The sequence below is a fragment of the Pyxicephalus adspersus genome, chromosome 9, assembly GCF_032062135.1.
Source record: "Pyxicephalus adspersus chromosome 9, UCB_Pads_2.0, whole genome shotgun sequence".
In the NCBI taxonomy this organism is placed as follows: domain Eukaryota; kingdom Metazoa; phylum Chordata; class Amphibia; order Anura; family Pyxicephalidae; genus Pyxicephalus; species Pyxicephalus adspersus.
This window is the reverse complement of record NC_092866.1, coordinates 58,428,682-58,455,602: the sequence shown is the minus strand read 5'-3', so window position 1 is coordinate 58,455,602 and position 26,921 is coordinate 58,428,682. Positions and strand designations below refer to the sequence as shown.

The following is a 26,921-nucleotide window of genomic DNA, read 5'->3' as shown; positions in this document are numbered from 1 at the left end:
TATAACGCCAACATGTTACGCAGCGATGTACAATAGATAGGGGTTACAAAAGACAGACAAATACAGACAGAGACCCAGAAGGAGGGGAGGACCCTGTCCTGAAGAGCTTACAATCTAAGAGGTTGTGGAAGTATCACACAATAGGAGGGGGGATATGGAATGGAGGGTAAGTAATGAGGGTTAAGAGACAGGTAGGCAAGTTTGAAAAGATGGGTTTTAGGGGCTCTTTTAAAGTGGGAGCAAGCTGAATAGGATGAGGAAGACCATTCCAGAGAGTGGTGGCAGCTCTAGAAAAGTCTTGGAGCCGTGCGTGTCGTGAGGTTATGAGCGAAGAAGTGCACTTCCATTACATTGCAATAAAAAATAAGCTCTGCCAGAAATGGTGCATGCAGATTTATTTCTCTGCTTTGCTGCGAAGGCAGCAAGTAAATGGGCTGCTTAATGAAACCGTCAGTACTGCATTGCCTGAATAGTACACACTTACATTCCAATAGCGCATTTGTGCAAATTGGGTTTCTAGCAATTAAAATGCATTTTTACCTATCTTGGTGAAAAAGGGGATAGAAAATGAAAGTCAATATCGAAGGGGTCAAGCCGGTATGTGCAAAAAAAATTCTCCAAGACTAGAGAAGATAGACCATCATGGGAGAACCTGGGTAATTCAGAAAACCTGGGATAGATTTCTTAAAAATCACTTGCTAGTTGGCAAACATTTTCAATCCTGAACTTAATCCATTCCAGGCTTGTTGGATCGCCCAGGTTTTTCCATTCTAATTAATCTTCTCCAGTCTTGAAGAGCATTGATAAATTAGATCTAAAGGCATGGGATGCAGGGTAGTGCATTGCTTTGCAATTTATGCCCCCACTTTTTTCCCAAAGTGCTCCTTTTTATTTAAATCCATCCTTCTGTATGGCTGTGTACACACGTCCGATGATTCCAAATATGAACGGTTGGGAGAAAATCTGACATGTGCATAGCAGTCAACCATCAGGACGTATCCAATAATGACTGACAGTGAGTGACGGCAATACATGTCAATGGAGGAGAACGCAGTCACCATAGAACAGAATAGTGCTGTGTACAGCACTCGTTCATTCATCTATCACTCCTTGGAAACTATCACAAATAGATTGAACATGTGTACGCTGCCGAATACTCACCGACACTGCTGGTTTAGCTGGCCTGTTTGCATGATGCTTGACTAGCTTCAAATTCTTCCACCAGCTTTGACAACCAAATAACATTTTTTTCCTGGACAGTTTTCTAAATATTGTAAAAAGATCGTACATATAAATAAAAATACTATAGTAAAATAGAAAAAAAAAAAAAACAACTGTAATTGTGAAATTTAAACTATCTATTTTAACCATATACTTTTCCTATTGTTATATTTTAACAGTGTTTATTATGCTATTATGTATCCTAATATATATATATATATATATATATATAATATATTTATGGTTCATATTTGTATACTATGGGCCTGATTTAATAAAGCTCTCCAAGACTGGAGGGGATACACTTTCATCAGTGAACCTGGGTGATCCAGCAATCCTAAAATACATTTCTAAAAGGCCACTTGTTTGGAAATGTTTTCCATCCTGGACCAGATGCATTCCAGGTTTGTTGGATCACCCAGCTTGACAAATGAAAGTGTATCCTCTCCAGCCTTAGAGAGCTTTATTAAATCAGGCCCTATATCATTATTATGTAATATTTATATTATAACAATTCTAAATAATAATATTAATTTAATATAAATATAAAACTAAGAATTAATTGAGCTTCCCTTGTATATTTTATTTCTTATTTTATCCACCTCTTACCTCGGATTAAGCTCCACCTTCTTTTTCTTTCATTTTTTTCAGGTCCTCGGAGAGTACATTGTGTCTGGGATTCCGTTAGCCAAAGAAAAAAGCGCGAACAGGTTGAAGCTGTTCATTTAAATGCAGAGGTACAAAGCATGACTTTTTGTTGAAATAATTGTCTCAGGCCCTTAGACAATTACCATCCATGCTAATTAGGAAAAGATTAATTCATCGAGCTTAGCAAGAGCTAAAAGTAACATCTGTTACCTCGGAACTTATCTTTTTTTTTCTTCCTTTTTTTTTTTTTTTTTTTTTTAGCATAAAAGGTTAACTGTTTTTTGGAATAAATCACATCACATTTATACATTAAATGTGAACTATAAATTTGTCAGCCGTATGAAGCTATGTAAGGCTTGCTGAGTATATTAGTTCTTCAGTATCTAAATAGAGGGAGCCAATCACAGCTGAGCTTGTGCAAGAATCTGAATGCCTAATTTGGATTTATTACAGTTATTATAGTAGGATTTGTTTGTTGCCAGCCCCAGATTAGTTAGAATCACAGTAACAGGAAAACAAAGACAAAAAAGGGGCTTTTTGGGCAAAAGTGTAGTGAACATTTACTTTCAAAGTGCAACAATTACAATAGTAGTAGTATAGTAATTATTAAAATTGTACCAAAAAGTGCTAGACATATAACTACTAATCCATTAGTAATGGTGATAAATAGGAGTTCACAAAAAAAACAAACGGTCGTTGGTGCCCGACGCGTTATAATGTTAACAGCTTCCTCAGGGGAAGCGGAGACATATAGCGTTATATGCAATTATTGTAGATCTTTAATAATATTAATTCCCTAAAAAGGCAAAATGTGTAGTCCTGAAAGGGTTTATTTTTTGGTTTATGAGGGAGGCTTGCCCAACAGGTCGTTCTCTCTGTGTTGTAGGTAGGGGAAGGGAACTACCCTGTAATATCTGGTTGGAAGCAGCCTTATAAGTAGGCTGGATCCATTCAGTCTCAAAGCAGAGTAGCACAAAGCAAAGTGTTTTGACTAAAGGATTTCTAATCAGAATCCATTCTTATACACTCATCAAGCCCTCCAAGTGCATGGGGTAGTTTGGGTATTTGGCACGGGTATTGCCCATAGAATCCCTTTCACCATCATGTTTCCAGTGCATAGTGGAGAACAGAAGCCAGCACCTGATGCATAAAGTGATACATTACAGACATGATATTAGACATAAGACGAGAAAACGAAGGACTAATTATGGTCTAATTATCTCTTAGACACGGATGGCGGGATATACGAGTTTCTCACAATGTATATCATTATCACTCCATTGTGGGATGGGAATTGGAAATATTATATTTATTCTTAGTGTGACTTGCTAATAGCTGTGTAGTGAGGGAGGATGCACATCAGCAGGAAAATTCAATAATTAGATTAACACCACTGGCGCTGGATAAGATTTCGGTCTTTCGTTCTCCACCGATATTTACCTTCGCCTTTACTTTAAAGGTAGAACCCCAGAATCTGCCTTAAGTCCGACAGCTCCATTGCCAGATGACTTGCTGCAACCTACTGCTCTCTGATTTCACTCATACTAATACGAATTGTATCCAATGGAGTCCATTGACACATGTGCAAGCCTTGATGAAGAGTCAGAACCCCGAAATGTGTTGGATGGATTGTATTGCTTTAATGTAAACTCAATAAATCTGTCCTCCACCCTTCTCTTCATTTTTTTTTTACAATTGTACTGGCTCCTCTCCTGGACTGAAAATTCTTCTTTGATTTTACTGTACACTGTGAGCTCATAATGCACATTTAAGATTGCAGCACGTCAGATTAAGGCTTCCTCAAGTCCTGATTGGAGGACATCCAGCATTATCTAGCCCCTCTCTCCCCAGCATGACTGTCCCTTTAAGGTCTTTCATTAACTGAGGACCATTTCAGACCCACTGGACCTGATTTATTAAAGCTCTCCAAGACTGGAAATGTTGGACTATCATGGGTAAACCTTGGTGACCCAAGAAAGCTGCAATGGATTTCTCAAATTAATTTCCTATTATTTGGCAATTTTTTTAAATCCTGGACCAGATCTATTCCAAGCTGTCTTCTTCAGTCTTGGAGAGCTTTAATAAATCAGACCCACTGTGGCATACCACATGGTGCAGCTCCCCACTGCACAGCAAACTGCTGCAACAAAATTTGCACATTTATGCAGCTGTCGCAGATTTTCAGCAGCTGAGTAACAGTCCCACAATCTGTCTCAGTCTCATGTTGCCGTATGCAAAAAGAGGGTTCCTGCGTCTCCTATTTAGGTGAATGGGAGAGAATGAGACTATGAAAGCTGCAGCTCGCTGCAGGTATAAAATTAAAGCACATAACACTTGGGCAATAACCAGGGTGGTCTGCATACTAATACCCTCTACCTAGAAATCTTCTCTCCATTAGGGTGGCCTGATAATATTAGGAACTCTATAGTGCAACTTTTGTTGTTTTGCCAAAAAAGATTTCTGGACATTCTCTATGAATAACACCACAATACACCACACTGGTGATGTTTTCAGGAAGCTTTGTACAATGCATGATGGCCTTTCCCACCAGCCATTGCTTGCTTGCATTGCATGAAGAAGCACAGAGACCTGTGGGCACAAAAGGGAGAATCAAATGGCCACTTGGACAGTTATTTTCTGAACAGGTGTCCCCATCGGTCCCCAGTCAGATGATGAAGGGGACTCTGTACTGTTTGATCATCATTGTGGCTCCCATGCATAGTGAGATTGAAGGATCCAGCACCTGATAATTTGGGGGAATAACATGAATGCAGATTGACCCTTCATTTCCCTGGAGGTCCCAGGGCTCGTTCGTGGGTGTGTGGCTTTCGTATTTTGGCGAATTTGCACTTAACAGTCACATGCATATTTTTTTCTTGGATAATGAAATGTATTTGCTTCATTATTGACATTTTATTTATGGTATACATTTTTACTTAATTGCTTGGAGTATTCAGGTTCGGGAATCAAGTGTTCAGGTTCAGGGATTGAGTGACCACATGTGGTTCAATCACTCACTCTGCAATACTGGTTTTTGAGAACCAACATATGAACATTTGGCAGCTGCTGGCAGTAGACAGTACTAGTACTGCTCACTAGTACTAGTACTAGTACTGGGGCAATGACGGCCCCATAGCTTGGCACAGCATTAAGCAATATGAAGCTAGCAGGTGGCAGCGTCCTGATCAATTTCAAAACAGATGTCTGCTGTGGTGCAAGGCAGTGAAATGATCAATATTTCCCAAATGATTTTTGATCAGGGAATTATTGATACATTTTTGGATTGGGAATATACTGACAGTGAATGCCTAATAAAAAGCTTACTTGGCTCCTTGCCAAAGGTGAAAGGAACAGAGAGAGGGGTGACCATAGTCCCTTGAAAGGAGTTCTCCTAAGGGATCACAGCTTTGTGATTCCCCTTCGGATTTGACATTTTTGTTATGAATTGTTTATCTTCAGCCCAACTACACCACTGAGAATAAGCTAAGACCACAAATCCTCAGAAAATACTTTTTCCTGGAAAGTAACAGCCATAAGAAAGTGATAGTTTGATCCCTGTCCATTTTTTTACTCCTTTGTCCTATGTGGGAGAATAATTGTTACTTCCTGTCTTATGGACACTAAAGCTGCGTACGCACATTCAATAATTATCGTTGGAAAGAATGACGAACGTCCGACGAACAACTGATTGGCCAAAAATCGTTCTAAAAAAAAGTGACCATCGACGCGGACGAACGAGGATAGTCATTGGAAATGAACGACCGCGGATCTATTGGACAACGATCGTTCACCATCTATCGTGTGTATGGTCATTCAGTGATCGTGCATATTCCGAGCATGCATGATGAATGAATGTTCTGTACAGATGCTTTACTGTATTGTGTTCATGTGTGTATATATATATATCTATATATATATATATATATATATATATATATCTCCATATATCTCTATCTTTATATATATATATTCTATATTTATATATATATATCTATATTTATATTTCTCTTTATATCTATCTATATATATATATATATAAAGTCTATCTATCTATACGCCACTTCCTGTATCGTTCAAATGATCGCATCTATCGTGTACAATATCATTGAACGATTGTGTCGTTGTCTGCATGTACAGGATCGGTGCTATACGATCGTTCAAAGATATCATGCAGGATCGTTGGTCGTTTGTTGGTCATTCGTTTACCAACGATAATTATTGGAAGTGTGTACGTAGCTTAAGAGGCGATCTCTTGAAAGAACAACCCCTCCTAGACAGTTGTCACCACAATAGATGCCCATATTGGAACATCGCCTGGACTACTTGCACAAATATGGCACTAGTAAGGAAATTCAGGCTGTTCACTTAGTAACATGAATTATCTTCCTTTATGGGATATTTCATGTAACTTAGTGAATGGGGTTCATGTTATAAAAACTATCCAATTAGGTGCAGGGAAATCTAAAAGGTGAGAATTTTATCCTGCGCATGATTTGACGGTTGAAACCAGCAGAGCTTGCAAAAAGATTATTCACTTTGCTATGTGAACAGGCTAATTTCAGTTAGTACAACAAAACCGAAAAAATGAAAAATAGGACTTTAAAGGTATATAGCATACCAATGAATTGAGACAATTATTAAAAAACAGACACTTATTTCCTTTAAAAACAATATACATAAACATATAAATGTCCATGGTCTTAGTACATAGTGGGTCCTACGCGTTTCACAGACTGGAATCCACTTCTTCAGGTACTACTTTGAGCACAGCTTTTCATTTTTTGTGGATAAGTTCATGCTGTTCTCTCAAACACCAACCAACCTAATGTTTATCCTCTCCCTCCTCTTCATAGGCAGTGGAACAAGTTCATATGTGATTCTGTGACACAGGTATTGGATTTGTTGGACAACAGTAATTACTCCTTACAGTAATTACTACTTATAGGAGTTGAAGGAAGTGAATATCAATTATTGAAACTGAACAGAAAGGGAAAGATTTCTCTTGATTGCATATAAGTAAAGAAATGTTGCAGGGATAAACATTAGGTTGGTTGGTGATTGACAGAAGAGAGTGAACCTGTCCACATTCACAGGACTGAAATAAACTGTGCTTAGAGTGGTTTTTGAAGAAGGGGATTCAAGTCCATGAAACGCATAGAACCCACTTTGTACTGGGTCCATCGCAAGTTATATGTGTGGGTATGATAAATGTCTTTAAAGTCCTATTTACCATTTGTTCCCTTTTTTTGTAATACCATTAGGATGTGGCATAGTCAACTAGGTTAGGTAAGGGTCAATATTGTTTGTAAGTTCAGTTAATCAATCAACCATGGAGTGATTGGGCTTGTTTAATTAACGTTAAGAAAGACAGATTATCATGGGAGAACCTGGGTGATCCAGAAAACCTGAAGTGGATCTGGTCCAGGATTAAAAACATTGGCCAGCTAATAGAAAATCATTTTTGAGAAATCTATTCCGGATCTATTGTTGGATCACTCACACTTCTCCCATAATAGTCGATCTTCTCCAGTCTTGGAAAGCTTTAATAAATATTGCGTGCGTTATGACATAAAAAAACAAAAAAAATCTGGCATGCATCATGTTTTTTGCAATGCCACTTAATGCGCACCATGGTGAGTCCCTTGTGCACTTCCATGCAGTGCATTGCAGTTACTGGAATATATTGCACCATGGTGCATACATTGATGTCCTTTGTGTTACTTAATTACAAAGTAATACTTTATAATAATATTAATAGTAATTATAATACTAATAAAACATAATTTTAAATAAATAATGACCTAAAAATATATTAAGTTCACTTTGTATCCAATATGTAATAACAATACATTAATCCTTGCATTTGATACATAGGGTGTTGTCCATAGCCCACCATATCGCGTCCTTTTTTCATGATCCTTCCTATTCTACAGACAGAGCATCTGCAAGCTGATTAGTTGCCATTAACAACATGACATTTTTCTAGCGCACTTTCTACGTGCGTTTGGCGTCCTTTCTTCTGCAGCGAGGATATTCAGCATATCGTAGTATTTTTATTTCTTTTTTTTATGTGTGTCAGATAAAAGAAGCACTCGCGGGCTGGTAAACACGCAGAACTATACAATTCACCTTTGTCGGTGTGAAGATTTTATTTGATGTAGAGATGCGGTCTCTCTTGAATAAGATTTCCCCCCAGGCAGTGCAATCTTGCAGATTCGGCTGCCGTACAACCCTTCTGAGTTTATCAGATCCTCCGCTCCTAACATGAACATTTGGATGAGATTTGTGCAGAGAGGGAAGCGTCTGCGCCCAATAAACATTTTGACAATACAGAACAGACGAAGGCTGCTTGAATATTCATACGGCGGCCCTGGTAGCAGCGATCCGGGGCCTAGAACTTTGGAAGGGACGCCGTGGAAGGTATTGAACGTGTCATTTATATAAAATATATGGTGCTGGATCTACCTGTATTGCAGAGACACCACTATAAAAAGAATGCGCGTTGTCATAAATAATCTTATCACCTGGAAAGAATGTAAAGACATTTTGGGCTTATTCAGCCGTATGTGCAAGCAGTTTTGCCGTCTAAATCTGCTTCCAAAAAGTGGCTACCGTTCACGGTTTCCTATTCCTTATTTGACAAATGGTAGGAGGTGGCAAGGGCATTTTTCCAGGAGCTCCATATAGCATCCAGGGTTGACGTGCCGCCTCTGTTTTCTCCATAGAGTTTAGGCTGCTTACACATGCCCTTAAAAGCATTCGCAAATGCCTGAAAAGCATGCTGACACCTAGTGTTGAACAATAGGTACCCCAGGAATGATAAGCACCCAATAAAATGCCCCTAATATGAAGCAACGATTTGTGGTACACACAAAAGCAGTGATGGATTAAAGCAGAACAGAAACTCCACTTTGCACCAATCACTAATCAATTGCAGGGTGCCACTTTCTTTCTTCTCTTCTTTTTCCTTTTTATGATCTTTGGCCATATCGATTGGCCATAGTTATGTCACTCCTGTGCAGAAGTTATTCTTGGCATGCGCAAGGGAAGCCAAAAGTGCCAGGTTTCCCTAGGTTTAGTGCAAGGTTTAGTTAAGCTGCACATGTGCAGCTCAACTTTTTTGGCAGTTTCCCTACGTGATCAGCAGGTAAGATGAATCATTAAAGAAGAACATTGCCTGCAAAAACCTCCTGCTGTGTAGTTTTCAAAGGGGGGGCCAAAAATAGGAAAAGGAGAAAAGACGGCTTTTTAGAGCAAAATTAATAAATTAGTTTACTTGTCATGTTTATTCACAGACTCTTCAACATATTTCAAAATAACATATGTACAAAAAAAAAAAAAAATCCATAATTATTCAAGGTATACAGAGTATTAAATTGTACAGTACTTCTAGTAAGGTTATGTCTCGACCCGACGCGTTTCGCCTTTTGGTTTTCTCAGAGGATTTTTTAGACTTTAGTTCTGTAATACTGGGGTGATGGTATTATTACATGTATGGTTAGTTATGGATTGTACTTGACTGGCGTTCTTGTTGTGGTGTTGTACTTTGGGTTCAGAGTTTTGTTTGTCCCATAAACTGAAAAATGTATTTCATTTAGAAAGAAGTATACATGTTGTGTTTCTCTCTGAATAGGGATTATTGTTGGGTTCGCAAAAAGAGAGCAGATCAGTCTAAGCCAAGGTTTAAGGTGATGGGATGTGTGAATAGGTACTTTGTTGATATAGTTTTGTTTAAATTTGTTTTTTGAACTGGCTGCTGGCTGCTGACAACCTGCTGTTTCCACTACTTACCAACGTCAGATTTGCGATATTACTCATACCTAAGCTGAATCATACAGGGTTCAACCCCTTCATTGCTACTTCTTCACTAGGGATGAGCGAGCAAAGTTATTAAATTTGGTCTCGTGGCGAATTGGGCCGTTCTTGCTTACCAAACATGTAGGCGAGAATGGCCTTTGTAAATTCGACCGGCGAGACCAAATTTTTGGGACCTGCAAGACCAGTCAGGGGAGCGGAGCTGTCAGCACCTCTTCCCTGATTGCTCTTGCAGCCCTTTACTAGTTTTATGTGTTCCTGAATAGGGTTTCTCTATCCAAGAACACAGGAGTCCTCCGCTCTGCTCCCCTGATTGCTCTTGCAGCCCTGTATTATGTGTTCCTGGATAGAGTTTCTTCATCCAGGAACACAGTGTGAGTCTCCCTGGCTGCTTATGAATGAATGCAGCGTGGGAAAAATCTTTTGATTTTTCCCACAGCGGCATTCATTCATAAACGCAACCCACATGACTCACTGAGCGGAGGACTACTGTGGCTGCATTTATGAATGGAGCCGTGAGAAATCCCCGGGCACTACAGGTCAGAATGAGGGCTTGCCATAATTTTGACCTGTATTGCCCGGGGATCACTTACTGACAGGTGGATTCCCACGGCTGTATTTATGAATGCAGCCGCGGTAATTCTCCTATAGTGATTTCCTGGATTTCCGATAGTTTCTCAAAATTTCAAAGAAATTTTGCGGACTTATCAGGACTTCAAGGAAATTTTTGCAGGAATACCAGAGGCATTCTCACTCTTCCCTACTCTTCACTGCCAGTGATTTGTGTTAAACAAAACCATATCAACTAATTACCTATTCACACATCCTATCACCTTAAAAACTGTCTTGGACTGATCTGCTCTCTTTTTGCAAATCAGTCCCACCAAGATATACTTTGTGTTATCACTGACTCCGTTGCCTCCTTGTTATTCTTTAACATTTTGATGGTCCCATGAACCTAAAGTTTACCTATTATCAGACATGCTGCATCTTCACCTGCAGGCTAGAGCGTGCCTAACTTGTGCATATTGAGGTTGAAATGTCGCTTCCTGCCCCCCTTTGTAATGCAAGCTACAGTATATGTCATCGATTTCCTCCTTGCTCACCTTAGCCGACCCATCTTCCATGTTATTCTGGCCATTTCCTTTTTTTGGTATGTTGCACACGGTTGCAGAGCAGCAGTCAGCGGAAAGCAAGGCTCCCTTCTGTCCACGCCTGCAAGGCTGTTGGTTTTGAAAAGGCTTTTACACTTCACCGGCGGACAGCAGATGAGCCGTCTTTTCATGTGTACCGTGCAGAACCATGAAAGGAGCTGCAAAGCTCGGGCTGGGAGAGAATGACAACAGCCATGAATGGAATTAATATTGATTGGCTGTACTGCACCTATGGATGGTGGGACTTATTTATCTCCAATGATCTATATGTGCTAATAAAAGAATGATTGAAATGTTCACTTTGTAGGTGAATGTCAAGAGGGAGCGAACAGGTAGAAAAGGCACAAATGAATACAGTTTTGTAATTGGGAATAAATCATTCAATGGATTTATTTGAGGAGCAAGCAGTGTATGTGCCTGAATTGGATCAAGTTTTAGCTATTAGTAATTTACTGTACAGCTGCATACAATGGGATAGGGAGGGCAGGACTGGCATGAAGGGGAGAGCAGAGGGATGATTTCATCAGTCTGCCTCTCCTCTTTCACTGCCCAATCAGCAATCTCATGTAACAGAGAGGTAACAAAAATTGTTATCCCCAATTCTCAAGCTATATTCAGACTGGTGGTGAGGTTGTGATGCAGTTAACGCTTCCTGAACTACTTTCTTGATAGTGTGTAACCCTCGGTAGCCTATGGATAATGAATTGGCATAGTAGTGAGCCCTGGTTCTTTAAAATAGAGGATGGGTGTTCTGTATTATTCAAGCCTTATACATATTATAGATTGATTGATTGCATCTAGTGCTAATATTACGCTCTCGCAGTGTTGATTAGCATTCCACCATGTTGGAACACAATAGACTGCTGATGACTGTTCTTGTCTAATATGGGAAGGACACAGCAGGGAGTCTTCTGCTCATCTCTCCCCACAAAACTGAAGAGAAATGGGAAGGACACAGCAGCAAGTCCTCTACTCGTCCCTCTCTGCAAAACTGTGGAAAATGGAAAGGACACATCGGCTTTGACTGCAACGCAGGAACACCCATTCCTTCTGTAGAGCTGAACTTAGCCAAAGAAGTAGCAAACCAAATGCAGACAAGTTCACCCATCATTAATAATCGGTCATTTGCCAAAAAAATGACCTGGACAATGTAATCAGACTTTACATTTTGCTAAAGTAATTTTTGCCATTCTTGTCCCTTTCTCAACCTGGAACTGAATGGTGAAAGGAGAAGCAGTATCTACCTTTCTGCTTTTTTTTTCTCTAATAAATGTGTAGTTTGTGTAAAAAAACAGCTTTGCCACTTGTGCTAAATCCCCTTCAGGAAGAATCAATGCCCTGACTCTTTTACCCTAATTTGTGTTAATTTGAGCTGCTGAGCTCTGTAAACACTCTGTATATATATAAAGTATGTTTCCAGTGACATTAGTAATGAACAAGCACTCCACTGACAGTGCTATTTTTTTTCTACGGAAAGGAGAGGAAGAAGCAAGTGGCTCCCCGCTGCATCCCTCCCATAGTAAGCAATATCACTCATCTGTAATCTGTCATTTTCTGCCATGCCACCTACAGAACAACATTGTGAGAGTACAATATTAACATTAGATTGTCTTGGGCATAAGATATACCTGTGTGAAGCTTAAGTAAAACAAAACTCCCCCCTCCCTTCTCCATAACATTGGTGGGTAATGAGATATTCGCTAGTTCTCAGGGAGAACTAAAACATTGTTCATACATTCTAATAGTTCATTCGAGGACGTAAACCCTAATTCTTTCCTTGTCTAATATTTGTCATTTACTTTTTTCCTATGTAGTAACAAACTTTATTTTAACTCAGCGTCAAGTTTGAAGACTTTGAGTGGCGGAAGGTATTTAATGTGTGTGTAATTGCAAAATTAGGCATTTTGAGCGCTGAATTACACCTGAAATGTACACATTTAATGGACTGTTTGAGTCTTTCAAGTAGAAATATTTGTAGGAAATTGCAGAGAATTGACATGTAATATAACGTGTTGTGTCAATCAAACTCGTCAGGATAATGTCAGGCATTAAACTAATAGCAGAACCTGAAATTCTTTGGTTTTTGTCTGTATAATACGGCGATCAGCTTTGCTCGAGAATGTCATTTTGGATGTCAATTAGTTATTTCTGAAAGCTATTTCATTTCTTTATGTCATTTAATATAGGAAGTGACGGCTGGAGTGGAGTATATGTTATAGAGAAATCTTTTGTATTTTTGTTTTTTTCATTATGTTCAGGAATATTTTTTCTTTTTTTATATTTTTTTTTAATGAAAATATTAATTATTGGGTTTTACTATTTTATATTTAAATTAAAAAAAATAGTATATTTCAAAGTATCTACCAGCCATTGAGAACGCTAGCTCCAACATCTCCTAAACAGTTGATAATGTAAAGAGTGGGTGATTTTCTCATTGGCTTAGGCAGCACCCCCCTAACAGCCACCAACCAATGGGGATACTAACAACTGTTTACTTAAGCAACAGGCTCCCATCAAAGCTTGGATGGTTTGCTGAATGGATTTGTTTCCAATCAGTTAAGCAAAATTCAGAGATCCCTTGATAAACCAGTAACTAATATAACCCAGGCACTTTCACCCATCAATAACATATAAATATAATTTTTTAGCCTATCTAAACTACAAGAGCTGTCTATTAACTAATGGGACTGATATAATAAGTAATTTTTTTATTTATTGATATGACAATTCTCATGCTCGTCCCCTTCAATATTATCTCTATTCACAATTAAGCACAGATGCTGTCTTGTTTACCACTGGTGGAAAACTAATGAATTTTTTTCTTTACTGTATCCATTGGTCCTGATTTATTAAAGCTCTCCTAAGCTGGAGGCCCTTCATGTCACAAAACACGATGAGCATGGCTGTGAATTTGGACCTTTTTGATTCTTGGTGATGAAGGTGTTTCCAGTGACTGTGGTTTTGTTTCAGGATCATACTGGAAGATCCGGGTTTCGGCAAGTAATGACTTTTTGGAAAAGGTTTAGCTCCACCTCAAGTTTCTGCAGAATGTCAGTGCAAATTTCCTCTTTTTCAAACGAAGCGGCAGAGTATTGGCATTTGTGGTGCGTGTTTGTAGTACACACATCTCACTGCTTTGTGATAGAGATAGACACACATTATTTAATAGACATACCTCGTATATAAAATCTATTTTAAAAAATGATGGATATGCCGTATGTGTACATAGTCAATTCCTTGCTTTATCCTGCCTCGCTCATACATACAAGAACCAACAGTGTACAAGCCATGTTCAGCTTGTTCGCCATTCATCCATCCCTCAATAGAAGCCATTTCTGACTCATGCTACATCTTCCCTACATGAACGCCTATTTCTTGTTCCAGCACAAAGGCCCAGTATTGTACTTTCCACCTGGTGCAGCAGGGGTTAACCATGCAATCACTTGCATCCAAGGTCAGGTCCACATTCTATTAAAACTCTGGTTATCTTCCATCTTTTCTGTCATGAGATGGATTGATTTGTACCGCAGAAAAGACACGGGCGCGGATAAGACGCGGAGATCCACTGGGCGTGTTGTAAGCAGCATTAGTGCGCCGCGACGCAGAGAGTGCTATTCCCTCAAGTGTTTTGTCTGCTACTCTTGTTGCTTTGATTTGTGTAGCCACAAAAGGGAATTGTTACAATTATCCGGCTTGCTTTGATGTAAGTTCGTAAAGTAGAAGTGAAAAATCAAGGTTGTTACATTCTATTATCATACGTGCGTGTAGCGCTGTCCCTTTGTGAGGCGCCACTGTCTAAGCAAGAATAAAAAAGAGCTTAATGGTGTTTTGTTATCATCTGCTCACAAGCCGTATGTTTTTTTCGCTGCGGGGACTGAGATCAGTTTTCGCTGAAAGAATATTGACAACAGTTCAAGACCAAAAGACCTTTGTATTTTGTGATGTCTTTATTTTGACAATCAGCTGGGTACAAGGTATTACATTTCTGTGGCATATTGTTCAATGAGGTCCATTTTTTGAGGACCTAAATAAATTTACATAGGACCAAAAAAAGATCATCTCAACCATGGTGGACAGTTTAGGACAGATCCTGTACCCCCTAAATTGTTCTTCTTCAGACAAATGTATAAATTAAGTATTTTATGTGATATTGCATGGTTTATGCATGAAAAAGTGTCATCATTTGCATGGGTGTGCTGCAATATTTTATCGGCACCCTAACCATGTCTAATCAGCGTTATGCTGTGGGACAATAGACAACCCTACAATACCTATACGTATGCTTTCAAAAAATGCAGCAAACACAATTGTTCTTGGTTTTGCGTACATTATGCAGTCCATTCAAGGGAATGAACTGCGGTAATGCAAAGCATGTCAATGCAAACACCATTGTGGCTTTTCAAAAATTGAGCACATGGCTAAAGTTGGGACCAAGAAATCTGGGACGGGGAGGATCAGTTGAATTTATATCCAGGTGAGAATTTTCAACAGCTTTATAGTTGGGGGACAGATGGTGTCAAAGGCCACCCTTGTTTATGGATGGTTGTTACATTTTTGACAAAATGTTCTGTCCCTTTGTGTGGACATCCAATGCTCTGCGACTTCTGCTGGGTTCCACCATCCTAAATCAGCAGACCTAGAGATGACAATTGAGTGACACACTATAGTAAGCTTCCTCAATCTTCTTGCCCCAAATGACACTAGCCCTGGACTGTCATCATCAAATGGGAGTTCAATGAACCAAAGGTCAAAGAATCCCTGCAGCATCATGAGGAACCCCAGAGTTCCAGGGGACTCTAGTTGAGGATAGGAATGAGCCTCTAGCATTCTCGCAAAAATTTCCACTAACTTCTGATGGGTCCGCAACATTTTGGCGAACCGATTTCGCGAAATTATTGGAAGATCCAGGAAATCATTACGATTCACGGCACTAGAAGTTATTTAACCTCTAGTGACTCAGGATTGCAGTGGATTCTGAGGGCTGCATTCATTCTTGCAGCCCTGGGAATCCTCCTGTTTGCGATCCCCGGAACTAGAGCTTAATTAACCTCAAGCGCCCGGGGATCGCAGTAGAACTGCAGATGAACTCCCAATGGAGTTTCTCCATTAAAAGTTTATCTTCAGTTCAGTTGCCACGGTCATTGGGCTAATAAGTACAGCGCGATGACCATCGGAACTGAACTGCAGATGAACTCTCAATATAGAAACTCCATTGAGAGTTCGCCTGCAGTCACAGCTGATTGGAGGCACTTGCGTGCCTCCTCTAATCAGCTGTGACCGCAAAGTTCCCACGGTCACCGGGCTGTACTTATCAGCCAGGTGACCGTGGGAACTGAACTGTAGATGAACACTCAATGGACAAACTGCAGATGAACACTCCATCGGGAGTTCATCAGTAGTTCGACTGTGATCCCTGGGCACTAGAGGTTAATTAACCTCTAATGCCCCGGTATCGCAGTAGATTCTCAGGGCTTTAATCATTCGTGCAACCCTGGGAATCCTGTGTGCGATCCCCGGCACTAGAGGGTAAATGGTGACAAGTCTCCCCATTCAAAACTTCTAGTGCTCTCTAATTGGCTGAGGAATGCTTGGCTGAGGAAAGGAGAGCACTAGAGGTTATGAATGGGGAGACTTGGCCCCATTTAACCTCTAGTGCTAGGGATCGCACACTGAGCTAATCGATTAATTTTTTTAAAAATTTGATCTTGTTTGGCGGATTTACATCGGTCGTTCTCACTTACAATTTCGGTAAGCGAGAAGGGCCAAATTCGCCGCGAGAGGAATTAGGATTAGGAATGAGGATGATTTAGTTAAGTTGATTCTGAATAGTATTCCACTTCAGGGTTATCGAAAAAGGGGAGGTGAGGAGCTGAGTTAGCAAGGAAGAGAAGTCTAAATTATGCAAGTAGGTAGAAAATGTGATTAAGCATTGACTCGTCTGACTAATAAGCTTTTGTCTCATATTAGTTTCTTTTTGCTCCAATGCTGCTCTTCTTGGCTATTAGTTGTGAAAAGAAGACGCTAAGACCTCCCCCCCTATATGACACTACTGGGTGCCTGGGCACCGAAATATTAGTATTTGTAACCAGCTAATTTTAGGCAAATACTGTTAAAAATCCAATATGAAAAAGATTGTTTATGGGCTTTAAATCTATTTTATCTTAAATGCATATTCATTCTGCACAGCTATCTAACTTTTGACCAGCACAAGTCCGTTGCAGTTACTCTCAAAAATAGGCGTGTGTCAACCACTTGTCACTAAAATTGGTCCACCTGTAAATTTTCAAAAGATTGCCACACCAAACTTTTTCAGGGGTCCATGTTTCAAGGTTTAAAGGTAGCTGATCTGGGCCTATACTGATAAATACAGGAACTCAATGGAAAATGGTTGAAATGACCACTAGGAGTGGAGGGGCTTTCTATTTTTAAGTTACAGCAGATAATATTTAATTTATTAATTCCTAATAAATCCAGTATTCTTTCCTTTTGCATTAGGATTTTCCACTTATTCAAAATATTCTAAAAAGGTGTTCAGTAGAGTTGAGGTCAGGGCTCTATGCAGATCCAGCACATCATGCTCATCAAACGAAGTCTCTATGGATATAATTTTATGTACATGTGCCAGGTTTAGAGGCTTTGCATTTATAAATAAGTTAGATGGGGTGTATTTTTTAATGGGGTGTAAACTCTTTTGATTAACTTAAATGCAAAAAGTTCTCCACTTGGGTCAATAGCATTTCCATGGCAAAATAAACTGCATAAAAAATCACCAACCCCTCCCTAATACTGATCAATACACAGCAATGTAACTTGATAATTCCTATGAAAGTGAACCGATGAAACTTAAGAGATCAAAACAGAGAACGTTTTGGCACACCACAACAATAATAAAATACAGACATGAAAACAAGTGTGCATAACCACGCTTCCAGATACTGAGAGCAACAGAAGTATGAATTATTTAGGAACCTATTTATTTAATGAGACAATGTTACTTGTTCAGAACACAAATCATAAGCATTTTGCTTAACTGTGATTACAGTGCATATATTTTTTTATTAGTAAAAAATTAATCAGCTTGATTTTTTCGCAAATGGAGCGATTGCTTTTAACACCTTTGGCTTTAAATCCACAACAACAAGTTCATTAAAAGCAAAAAGATGTGTAGAACTATCCAAACTTTGCACAAATGTGGACTGTAGGATTGTTAAAGTTGAACTCCGGGCAAATATAAACACTACAAATAAATTCAGCTCTTTATTAAGTATTATTTCCTTTTATTTATATGTCCTTATATTATTCATATATATATATATATATATATATATATATATATATGTGTGTGTGTGTATTTGTTTTAATAAAATCAGTGCACCTGAATTGGACCCGGTATCTGCCTCCTGCAGTTTTTGTATAGCAGAGCTCAAAAAAGGAAAAAGCAGTACAATGGCGTGTCCTACTTACTACTACTACTTAGTTTGTTGTTACAAGACATACAAACTAGATTTAGTTAGTTTTTACAATGAAGGCATGAGGTTTAAGCTTGCCCAAACTTGGGTTTATGACAAACTCCAGGGGTTCGCACCATGCACAATTTGCAATCTACTATAAACATTCACCAAACCAAAATTTAAAGCAGGTGTAGTGCTAACAACCAGCTCCAAGCTGGATTTTCATCTTGCAAACCTTGCATACCTTGTAAAACATTTTTCCAATGGTGGTTGTCCAAGGCAGTACCACCCATAACAAATACCAACCAACCCAAATGTTCTTCTCTATTACTCCTAGCACACCAGGCTCCCATTTCGGCTGTATGGGTTCCACCATACCGGGTTGGAAGAACCTCAAAGAACATTCACATAGCTAATGGAATCAAGATGTTTTTTCTCAACACTATTTAGATCTACCTAAAGCTTCCTCTTGGCTCATACATGGGGGTTAAAGGAAGGGTATTCATTTAGTGAACTCAGAATTTAACAAAGAGAAGTACTGAATCTCGGTGTTTAGAATCCCAGGGTCCTGATTTGATATATTTGTTGGGTTACTTTAAATTTTACTTTTAGTTTTCCATTTAAGTTGCCATTAACCAATGTCAGTGTGATATCTTTCTTTTGTGCTTCTGAAAGATATTGCACAAAGCACAGGTGGATTAACATCAGTTATATTTTATGTTTTAAACATTTGCCTTTGGGCAGCTCCTACTAATATTTCCTTCTTACTATTTTTATCTAGATGAATAATTTCCTGTAAATTGCTAATTTCCTAAAAGGTGTTTTTCTGCAGCAAAGAAAGGTCCCAAGAACACAGCTGACCCTTTCCAACTTTAGGGAATTGCGTAGGATGTCTGCTAATGATTTTCAGCAAAGTCCTTAAAGGAAGGACAGTAGGCAGGCGGAAAAAAAAGAGTTACAATGTAAGAAATATGCAAATGACTACAGTGTAGAAACAAGGGATTTAAAGGATTTAATGGATTTATTAGAACAAACCAGACATAGCAACTAATGTCAGAGAGATCACACATGTAGAAAGGTCTTTAATATACCCTCCTACAGTATATCTCTGGCTCTGCTTTCATCCAGTTTCTGCAATTTTGAAAAAAACACTGCATTTTGTTTAGAAAGACAAAACTGATACAGGTGGGCCTTTTTATGAAGCTATAATAAAGGAATAAATAAAATTCAAATCATGTGTATAGTTCTGTCTTCAATAATATACATATATATATAAATAATATGGGAGCTACGCAAAATTAGGTTGAACACTCCAAGGTTGATCGGTTCTATCAGACCTGAATGTTGGTTGTAATCAGTCCAAATCCAAACTATTTACAACCTTTTAGCCTCATAAAAATATCTGATGGACATCAGAGGATTGTCACCTTTTGTGATCGTTTTCAAGGAAAACGAACTGTACTCTTAAAACATATGCTGTAAAAATGTCAGTGTTTTACCCAAGGTGAGCATTTAATATTATCTTGTATTTATATAGCGCCAACGTATTACTCAGAGCTTTATATAGTCCATATTCATGTAATTACCTGCTCACAATCTATTGTCCCTACCCTTGTTATATGTCATTACCACAGCCTGAGGACAATTTTGATGGGACAGCCTGAGGACAATTTTGATGGGATGCCATGTAAAATAACTGCATGTTATTGGGATATGGGAGGAAATCGCAATGTCCAGAAGAAACCCCACTGCAGAATATGTCTGGTTGAGATTCAAACCTTTAACTTAGTGCCAGTATTGTTTTTTTAGAACAGAGTCCTGAGGACAAAGCTAACAATTAGAGGTGAACAAAGTTGGATCGAAACCAATGGGATTGGTTGAGGAATCAGATTTAAAAATTCTGAATCAAAATTCCTTTTTTCTGTTTAAATGTCCCAGATATGGAGCTCATAATTTATTGACTCAACCAGTGGATAATGGGGATGCTCAACGTCCACCAGCTAGATAGGCCATACGGCTCACTCAATTTAGTTACGTTACACTGATATCTTTCCTGGCTTCAGGTGCAGACCCTCTGTAGCGTCAACCTGTCATTGGATGAATTGGATGAACCCAAGCATGGGCACTTTTGGAGTGCTCAATATCCAAGCTCCCATTCACTGTCGGAATAGCTCAGAATTGAGTCAGAATGTACTCCAATTGTAGAATTAATACTTCCATTAAGGCTCCATCCAAGGAAAATGTTGTGTGTCATGCTTATGTTTTATTGCATAGTAATGCATAGTAATCCAATCAATAAAGCTTATGACTCCCATGACCGTTGATTGAAGCAGTGCACTGAAGGTGTGCTTCATATAGTTTTAATCACTAACACATAAATATAATAATATTACATCACACGCATACATTACAGCATGCCAGCCAAGCACGTAGATGTCTCAGCTCAGCCAAAGGTCCCTTCCATGTTTCCCTCAAAACAAGTTTTTAAATCAAGTTCTATAAAACAAATCTTGTTATAAATAAATTGCATCTTCCAACTCCAAAGTGTTTGTCCAACTGGAATTAGATTTATAGATTTTGAGCTGAGTAATATATTCAAACAGTTAATTACTGTTTTTATGTAGAAAAAAGTCTTCCACCAGCACTGATTCCTCCTTCATTAGCAGAATTATTTTCACAAGCAGGTTACTACAGACTATTGATTAGGCAGACTTCAAAGAAATTCGGGGATCAGAACAGTCAAAAATCATTGCGAGTAGAAAAACATAATTATTAAACACATAAACAGCCCTTGCGAGGGATCTAAGCAAAATCCGCTTTAATTGTGGAAGGCTTGTTCGGTCATCTCTTATATTTTGTGACCTTCTAATCTCATCCAATAGCAGCAAGTTAGCAAGATCCTATTATATCATAACCTTCTGAGTATTGACTTTCCGATTGTTTTTTAATTAGCATTTTAATTGCTCATCAAAGTAATGGAGGGAGCCTTGGAAAATGGGGCACTCGTTAATCCCTTTTGGTAAAAGACAGGAAGCAAGGTCAAGAGATAAACATGTGATACTTAGGCTGTGGGGCTTTACTAAAGTGAATCTGTATCAAACCTGTTTGTAAAATACACTTAATGATACAAAATACACAGGAGTCTATTTCTAAAGGGGTAAATAGATTGCCGGTCAGAAAAAAACTAGTTAGAAGTACAACTAAACTGAAATTAAAAAAAATACACTTACCATTAATCCTGCAGATCCCTCGATTTCGGTGGTCCTTCCCATGACCTGCTCCCGCGTCGTCATAGTCCACTCTATTTTTCTAGAGAGCAACGGTGTGGTCGATTAATAGACATGTTAATAGGATTTCCATCTTTTTACCACAATAGCCAATAGTGGTGCTTTCACTGTTAAAAGATGGTGCTTTCCATATTTAAAAATGGCCGGATCGCCACAACAGAAAGTGTTCACCACTTGCCATAGACACTTTTCAAAAATGGCGATAGTGGCTACAGTGTAAGATTTTAGCCAACGATTGCCACTTTCAAAGTTGCAATAGTGGCTAGAGAAAGTAGAAATCAGTTACTCTATTAAAGTGAATAGAGCTGTGTTTCTCAACCTGGATTCTGTGTAACCCTAGGGTTTATCTAGAGGTTGCTAGGGGTTCTTGAGCAAGTAGAAGTTTGTGTCCTTAAGGTCAGTTTAGGTGACACCAAAGATCTGTAGGGGTGACATTCTTCCCAATGGCCAGTAATATATGAAGCATTCTTCCACTAACCAACACAATATTGTACTGTGAGCTGTGAATATAGTAATTATAGCAGGGGATCCCTAAAGACCTGAAAGGTATATCAAGGGTTCTCCCATGGTTGAGAGGGTCCAAAGGCTGTAATATAGCTTTAGATTGCCTATTTAGGTTGATTCCAGTAGGGCAATCAATTACTGATTAGACTTTTAAAGAAAAAAAAAATTGCTTATGTATTTGATGATTTGAGAAGTGGCCTTTAAAAATTGGTTGCCAATTCTTTATAAACAGGTCCCTAACAGTGGATAACCTAAAATGCACATGTAAAAATAATAATTTGTTCCAAAGATGTAGGCAGCTAAAGTGATATGCAAATCATGATTTTTACTATAGATGTCAAACTTGGAATCCCCCTTCCACTTCCCTTATTCTATTTCAGGTTGGACATTCCAATAACACAGCAATTGGCCAAGCATGGTAGAAGGGGTCAGGTAAAATCCTAATTTAAGGGTCAGAAAGTCAGGTTTTCATTCTTATCTGTGGCCCTTTTGAATAATTTAAAAGGAGATGATGATAAATGTGTCCAGTGGAGACACAAACTTCAACAAATGTGCACATTACTAGCATGGACATGAATTATTAGAACTATAAATTGCCTAGAAAGAATCATGACAAGAATGAAGGGTCAAGAGCCCATGGTCCCTTACACTGCACTATTGCTAGCTGAGGTCTTTACAAGATCCCAGAGAGCATGGATCACCTTTTGTTGCTCTGCTGAATGCTTTGATACCAAAGCAAGTGAAGCCTATGCAGAAATTAGACATTCCAAGAAATGGTGGTCACCAATTCAGTGGAACAAGGAGGTCAACCCAGCTGTCCACCTTAACTTTTCAAGATACCTTTTCCCAATGGTATGTGTGCAGTGCCTTACCACCAAGTTTTCAATGATCAACCCACGCAAGAAACACAAGCCTTTGATGCTGTTCACCAGTAGATGACGGGACACACTTGTGTCTTGTGAGGATTCCCCTATCCTAACTCCCAAGCATGGTCACTCTCTTTGGTCAACTGTCAGACCTTTGGAGACTCCTGTGGGACCCACACTTACCATGTATTACTCAAGAAACTGTCAAAAAAACACCGCAATAAACCCAGCTGATGACCAGGGCCCAACTCCCCGACTTCCTTGTACATTAGGCTTCAAACTCGAAATCCTTTTTTAAAATATTTCCTCCCAAGCTCCAATTCTGCATACCGCGGCATCCACCTCAAGCCTCCACAAGTCACATTGTCCTACAATGGTCATCTCACTTCCTTAAAGACCACTTGATCTCACTATATCCAGACAGGAGTGATCAAAGTCAATTCTCAATCCATTAACCCTGCACTGCTCATCCCTACGTCAAACCTAACAAACCTAATAAATGGAAAAAGTTTCATATTTAGAAAGATAAAGTAAAGTTAAACTTAATTAGCTGGAGCCCTGTGTGTCATTGAAAGGAGAAAAAACACACATCCTTCTTACCTAAAAGTATATTGATATTTTCATAGCATCATCTCATAAGTGACAGAAAATCATTGCATTCTAGGACAGTGAAAGGTCTCTTGTGGCATGATGCTTCTACGCTAGTGTCTGGGTCAGGAACAGTGTGTCGTGCTCTGTGTCTGCCGCTGACTGAGAGGCAAAGCTGTCACTCCTATCATACGGTACAGTACACTTGAGGATTATGGGAAAGAGAACATAGGAGTATTAAGTAAGGCAAAGAGCAACTCCGAGCAGTCAGAATAAATTGTTCATTTTGACATTGGTAAGTGGAAACTGGCTTCTTTGAGTTACAGTATGTCTGTTTTTTTGTGAAAGTGATGATAAGTCAAGCCAGGTTGCTCTTTGGTACTTTTAGCTACAGATTATTTCTATCATTATATCATCTAAAGCTTAGTTTAGAATGAAAACTTCTGAGTCCCGAACCCATACCTAGGTGCTTTGGTACCTATTTCCAACTTTGGCAATCTCCCATATTTTTCACTACTTTGGTGCAAATTGTGCCCAACTGTCTGCACCAACACAGCAACGATAAGGGTATGGCCCACTCAAGTGTTTAGGTAGTCACTTAGATGCACTTAGGGTTAGTCACATTAACACTACAGGTCATCAGTTGGAGGTTTAGCATTGTATGTAAAGGAAAAGTTGAAAGAGACCAGTGAGAAGACCCAAGAAGAACATCTTTAGGAGATTGGATGTCCATTTGGAGTAATTGGTGAGAAAGACCAATAGACCCTATATAAAGATACATGAAATTTGTGTTATCTCATCTCCTTTAAGGAAAATAGTTCATAATCTAAGGCAGTGCGACTTGACCTTTTTTACAAGTAGGAAGCCTTGAAATAACTTTGAGGTCTTCAAGGAACTATTACTATTATTATTATATTCACAGCATACGCCACATTAGAGTAGTGGTCATTAGAAAAATGCCTCCTAGATTGCTGGCCAGTGCAAAGAATATAACCCTTACATGGTCAAAAAGATCATTGGGAGTCATTTAAACTAACCTGGGAGGCACAGATTGCTCATTGCTCAAGGAACCCCCAGCTACCTCTAGAGGAATCCTTAGAGCCTGATTGAGAATTGTGAATTATCTAAGGTATTGAGTCCTTAAACCTTTTTGGATTGGGCGAGTTTAAGAAGGAAGTTGTGTGGAGGGCATTTTTGGGTGGCAAGTGGATATGTCCTAAAACCTGAAATTAAAAAAGTTATTTTCATATAAAAATTGAAGCAACTCTTTAGATGCTAACATTTTAAAATAACTTTTAAATATTCCGTGAACAAAAGCTCTGGTCAGATTCCCAGACTCAGCAATTCTTTCGTTGAGTGCTGTCACCACAACAAAGAAAATGTGAAGCCTGGAAGGCAATCACAGTTCATATGTCAAGAATACCTTTTCTATGACAACCTTGTGCTACTGCTTTTTGCAGAAGTTAGGGGGAGTGCTTAGTAATAAAGATGAGGTCTTGGTCTTAGTTGTTGACATTTCATAAAAAAATCATAATTTGCAAATCAATAACAGTTCAGTTTAGTCCGTATATTTGGAGGGAAAAGGGGTCTGTTTCATCCAACTGATAAAACAGCAATATTGGTTAACCATGATGGCTGGGAGGTGCCATCAAGCTCTTGATGGGCTTTGTCTGAGCCTTATGTGTGCACACTTATTGGAGTCTTCTATGTTTTCTCATTAAACTTTGATAGTGAGTGCATGCCTTTTTGAAATGGTATTGTAAACAGTTTGATTGCATTATGCATTGGTTTATAGATAATTAATTTTGCTGATCTTCCTGATAAAGCTAGTGAAATGAGTGAAACGCATAGTAGGGCATTTGTGGTATGTAGACATGCTCAGAATACTACTAAGTTCATCAATAAAATATAGTAAAAGTGTTTTATATATACAGGGGGATGCTGAGAAGTTCCTGTCTTTGCCCAGAAAGAAGAGAGAAAGAGTTATGAAATAACACATTTATTCAACATATTCCCCCCTAAGACTGATGCACTTGGTACAGCGTAGTTGCAGCTTTTCTAGACAGTTCAAATAAAAGTCCTTTGGTTAGGCCTCAAACAATCTCTCAGCAACATCTTCGACGTCAGAAATGTCCTCAAAACGTTGGCCCTTCAGATGTTTCTTCAAATTCGGGATCAGATAATAGTCCGAAGGGGCCAGGTTAGGTGAGTAGGGGGGATGGTGGACCAATTGGAAACCTAGCGTGCTCAATTTGACATCCACAACATTGGACGTGTGCTTAGGTGGATTGTCCTGCAAAAAAAGAATCCCTTTGGTCAACTTTCCACAGCATTTCGTCTTAACTGCCTCCTTCAGCTGGTCCAGGAGGTTAGCATAATACTGTCCAGTGATACTAGAGCCCTGAGGTAGGTAGTCTACGAACAGAATACCGTATTTGTCCCAGAAAACGGACGCCATTACTTTTTTGGCCGATTTCTGGGTTCGGAACTTCTTCGGCCGCGGGGACCCGCTGTGGTGCCATTCCGTTGACTGTTCCTTGTTTTCAGGATCATAGATGTGGAGCCATGTTTCATCCTCAGTCACTAACCTAGCCAAAAAGTCCTGTGCTGCTTCAAAATGGGCCAAAACGGCTTTGGACGCTTCAACTCTGATCACTGTTCAAACATTTCGGCACCCACGTAACACACTCCCGTGAAAATTCAAGTATCTGGGCTATCTTTTTTGCGGATATTCGCTGGCCTGCAATAATCAGCCCATGGACAGCATGGCAGGTTGCCAAGTCAGTTGAGGTCGAAGGGCGCCCACTATGAGGCTTATCTTCAACCGTAAAATGCCCAGTCTTGAAAGGAGATATACAGGTTTTGACAGTGCTGTAGGAAGGACACTCCTCCCTCAGTGTTTGTGACATCTCAGTGTGAATGTCTTTGCAGACTTTCCCTGGAGAAACAAAAACTTCATGACAGCACGTAACTCCAACGATGTGAAACTTGCTTGTGCCTCAGCCATCCTAGCTTCTCCCTAAAAGAAAAAACAGTTTTAAGAATCACAAAGACCTGATATTTGCACAGTGACATACTAAGATATTAGGCTGCCATATGCCCCCACACTCATTTTTCTATTTCATCTGGATGGGGGCAAAGCCAGGAACTTCTCAGGACCCCCTCGTAGTTAAGTGAAAAAGTGTTTTCATATCTAAAAAGTGTCATCATGGTTAATGCTTAGTGTAAATTAGGGACATGATACATTTGGACCTACTTTTATTTATGATTCCACTAACTGATCAAACAGATCATAAAAAGATATCTGTGTTTTCATGCTTTGGTAATGGAATTGTTCACTTTAATGTGGCAACATTAAAAAAAACTAAATCTTTCCCCAGGCTAATG

At 39.1% G+C, this 26,921-nt stretch overlaps 1 protein-coding gene across 4 annotated transcripts in view; it reads left to right on the top strand.

Moving 5' to 3' along the window:
* LRRC4C (leucine rich repeat containing 4C) overlaps positions 1 to 26,921 on the top strand; it is a 503,565-nt gene that overhangs the window by 158,971 nt on the left and 317,673 nt on the right. For all 4 annotated transcript variants that reach the window (XM_072422152.1, XM_072422151.1, XM_072422148.1 and 1 more), the window contains exon 2: positions 1,873 to 1,958. The gene's annotated coding sequence lies outside the window, so the exon portion shown is untranslated. The remainder of the gene's footprint in view (positions 1 to 1,872; positions 1,959 to 26,921) is intronic.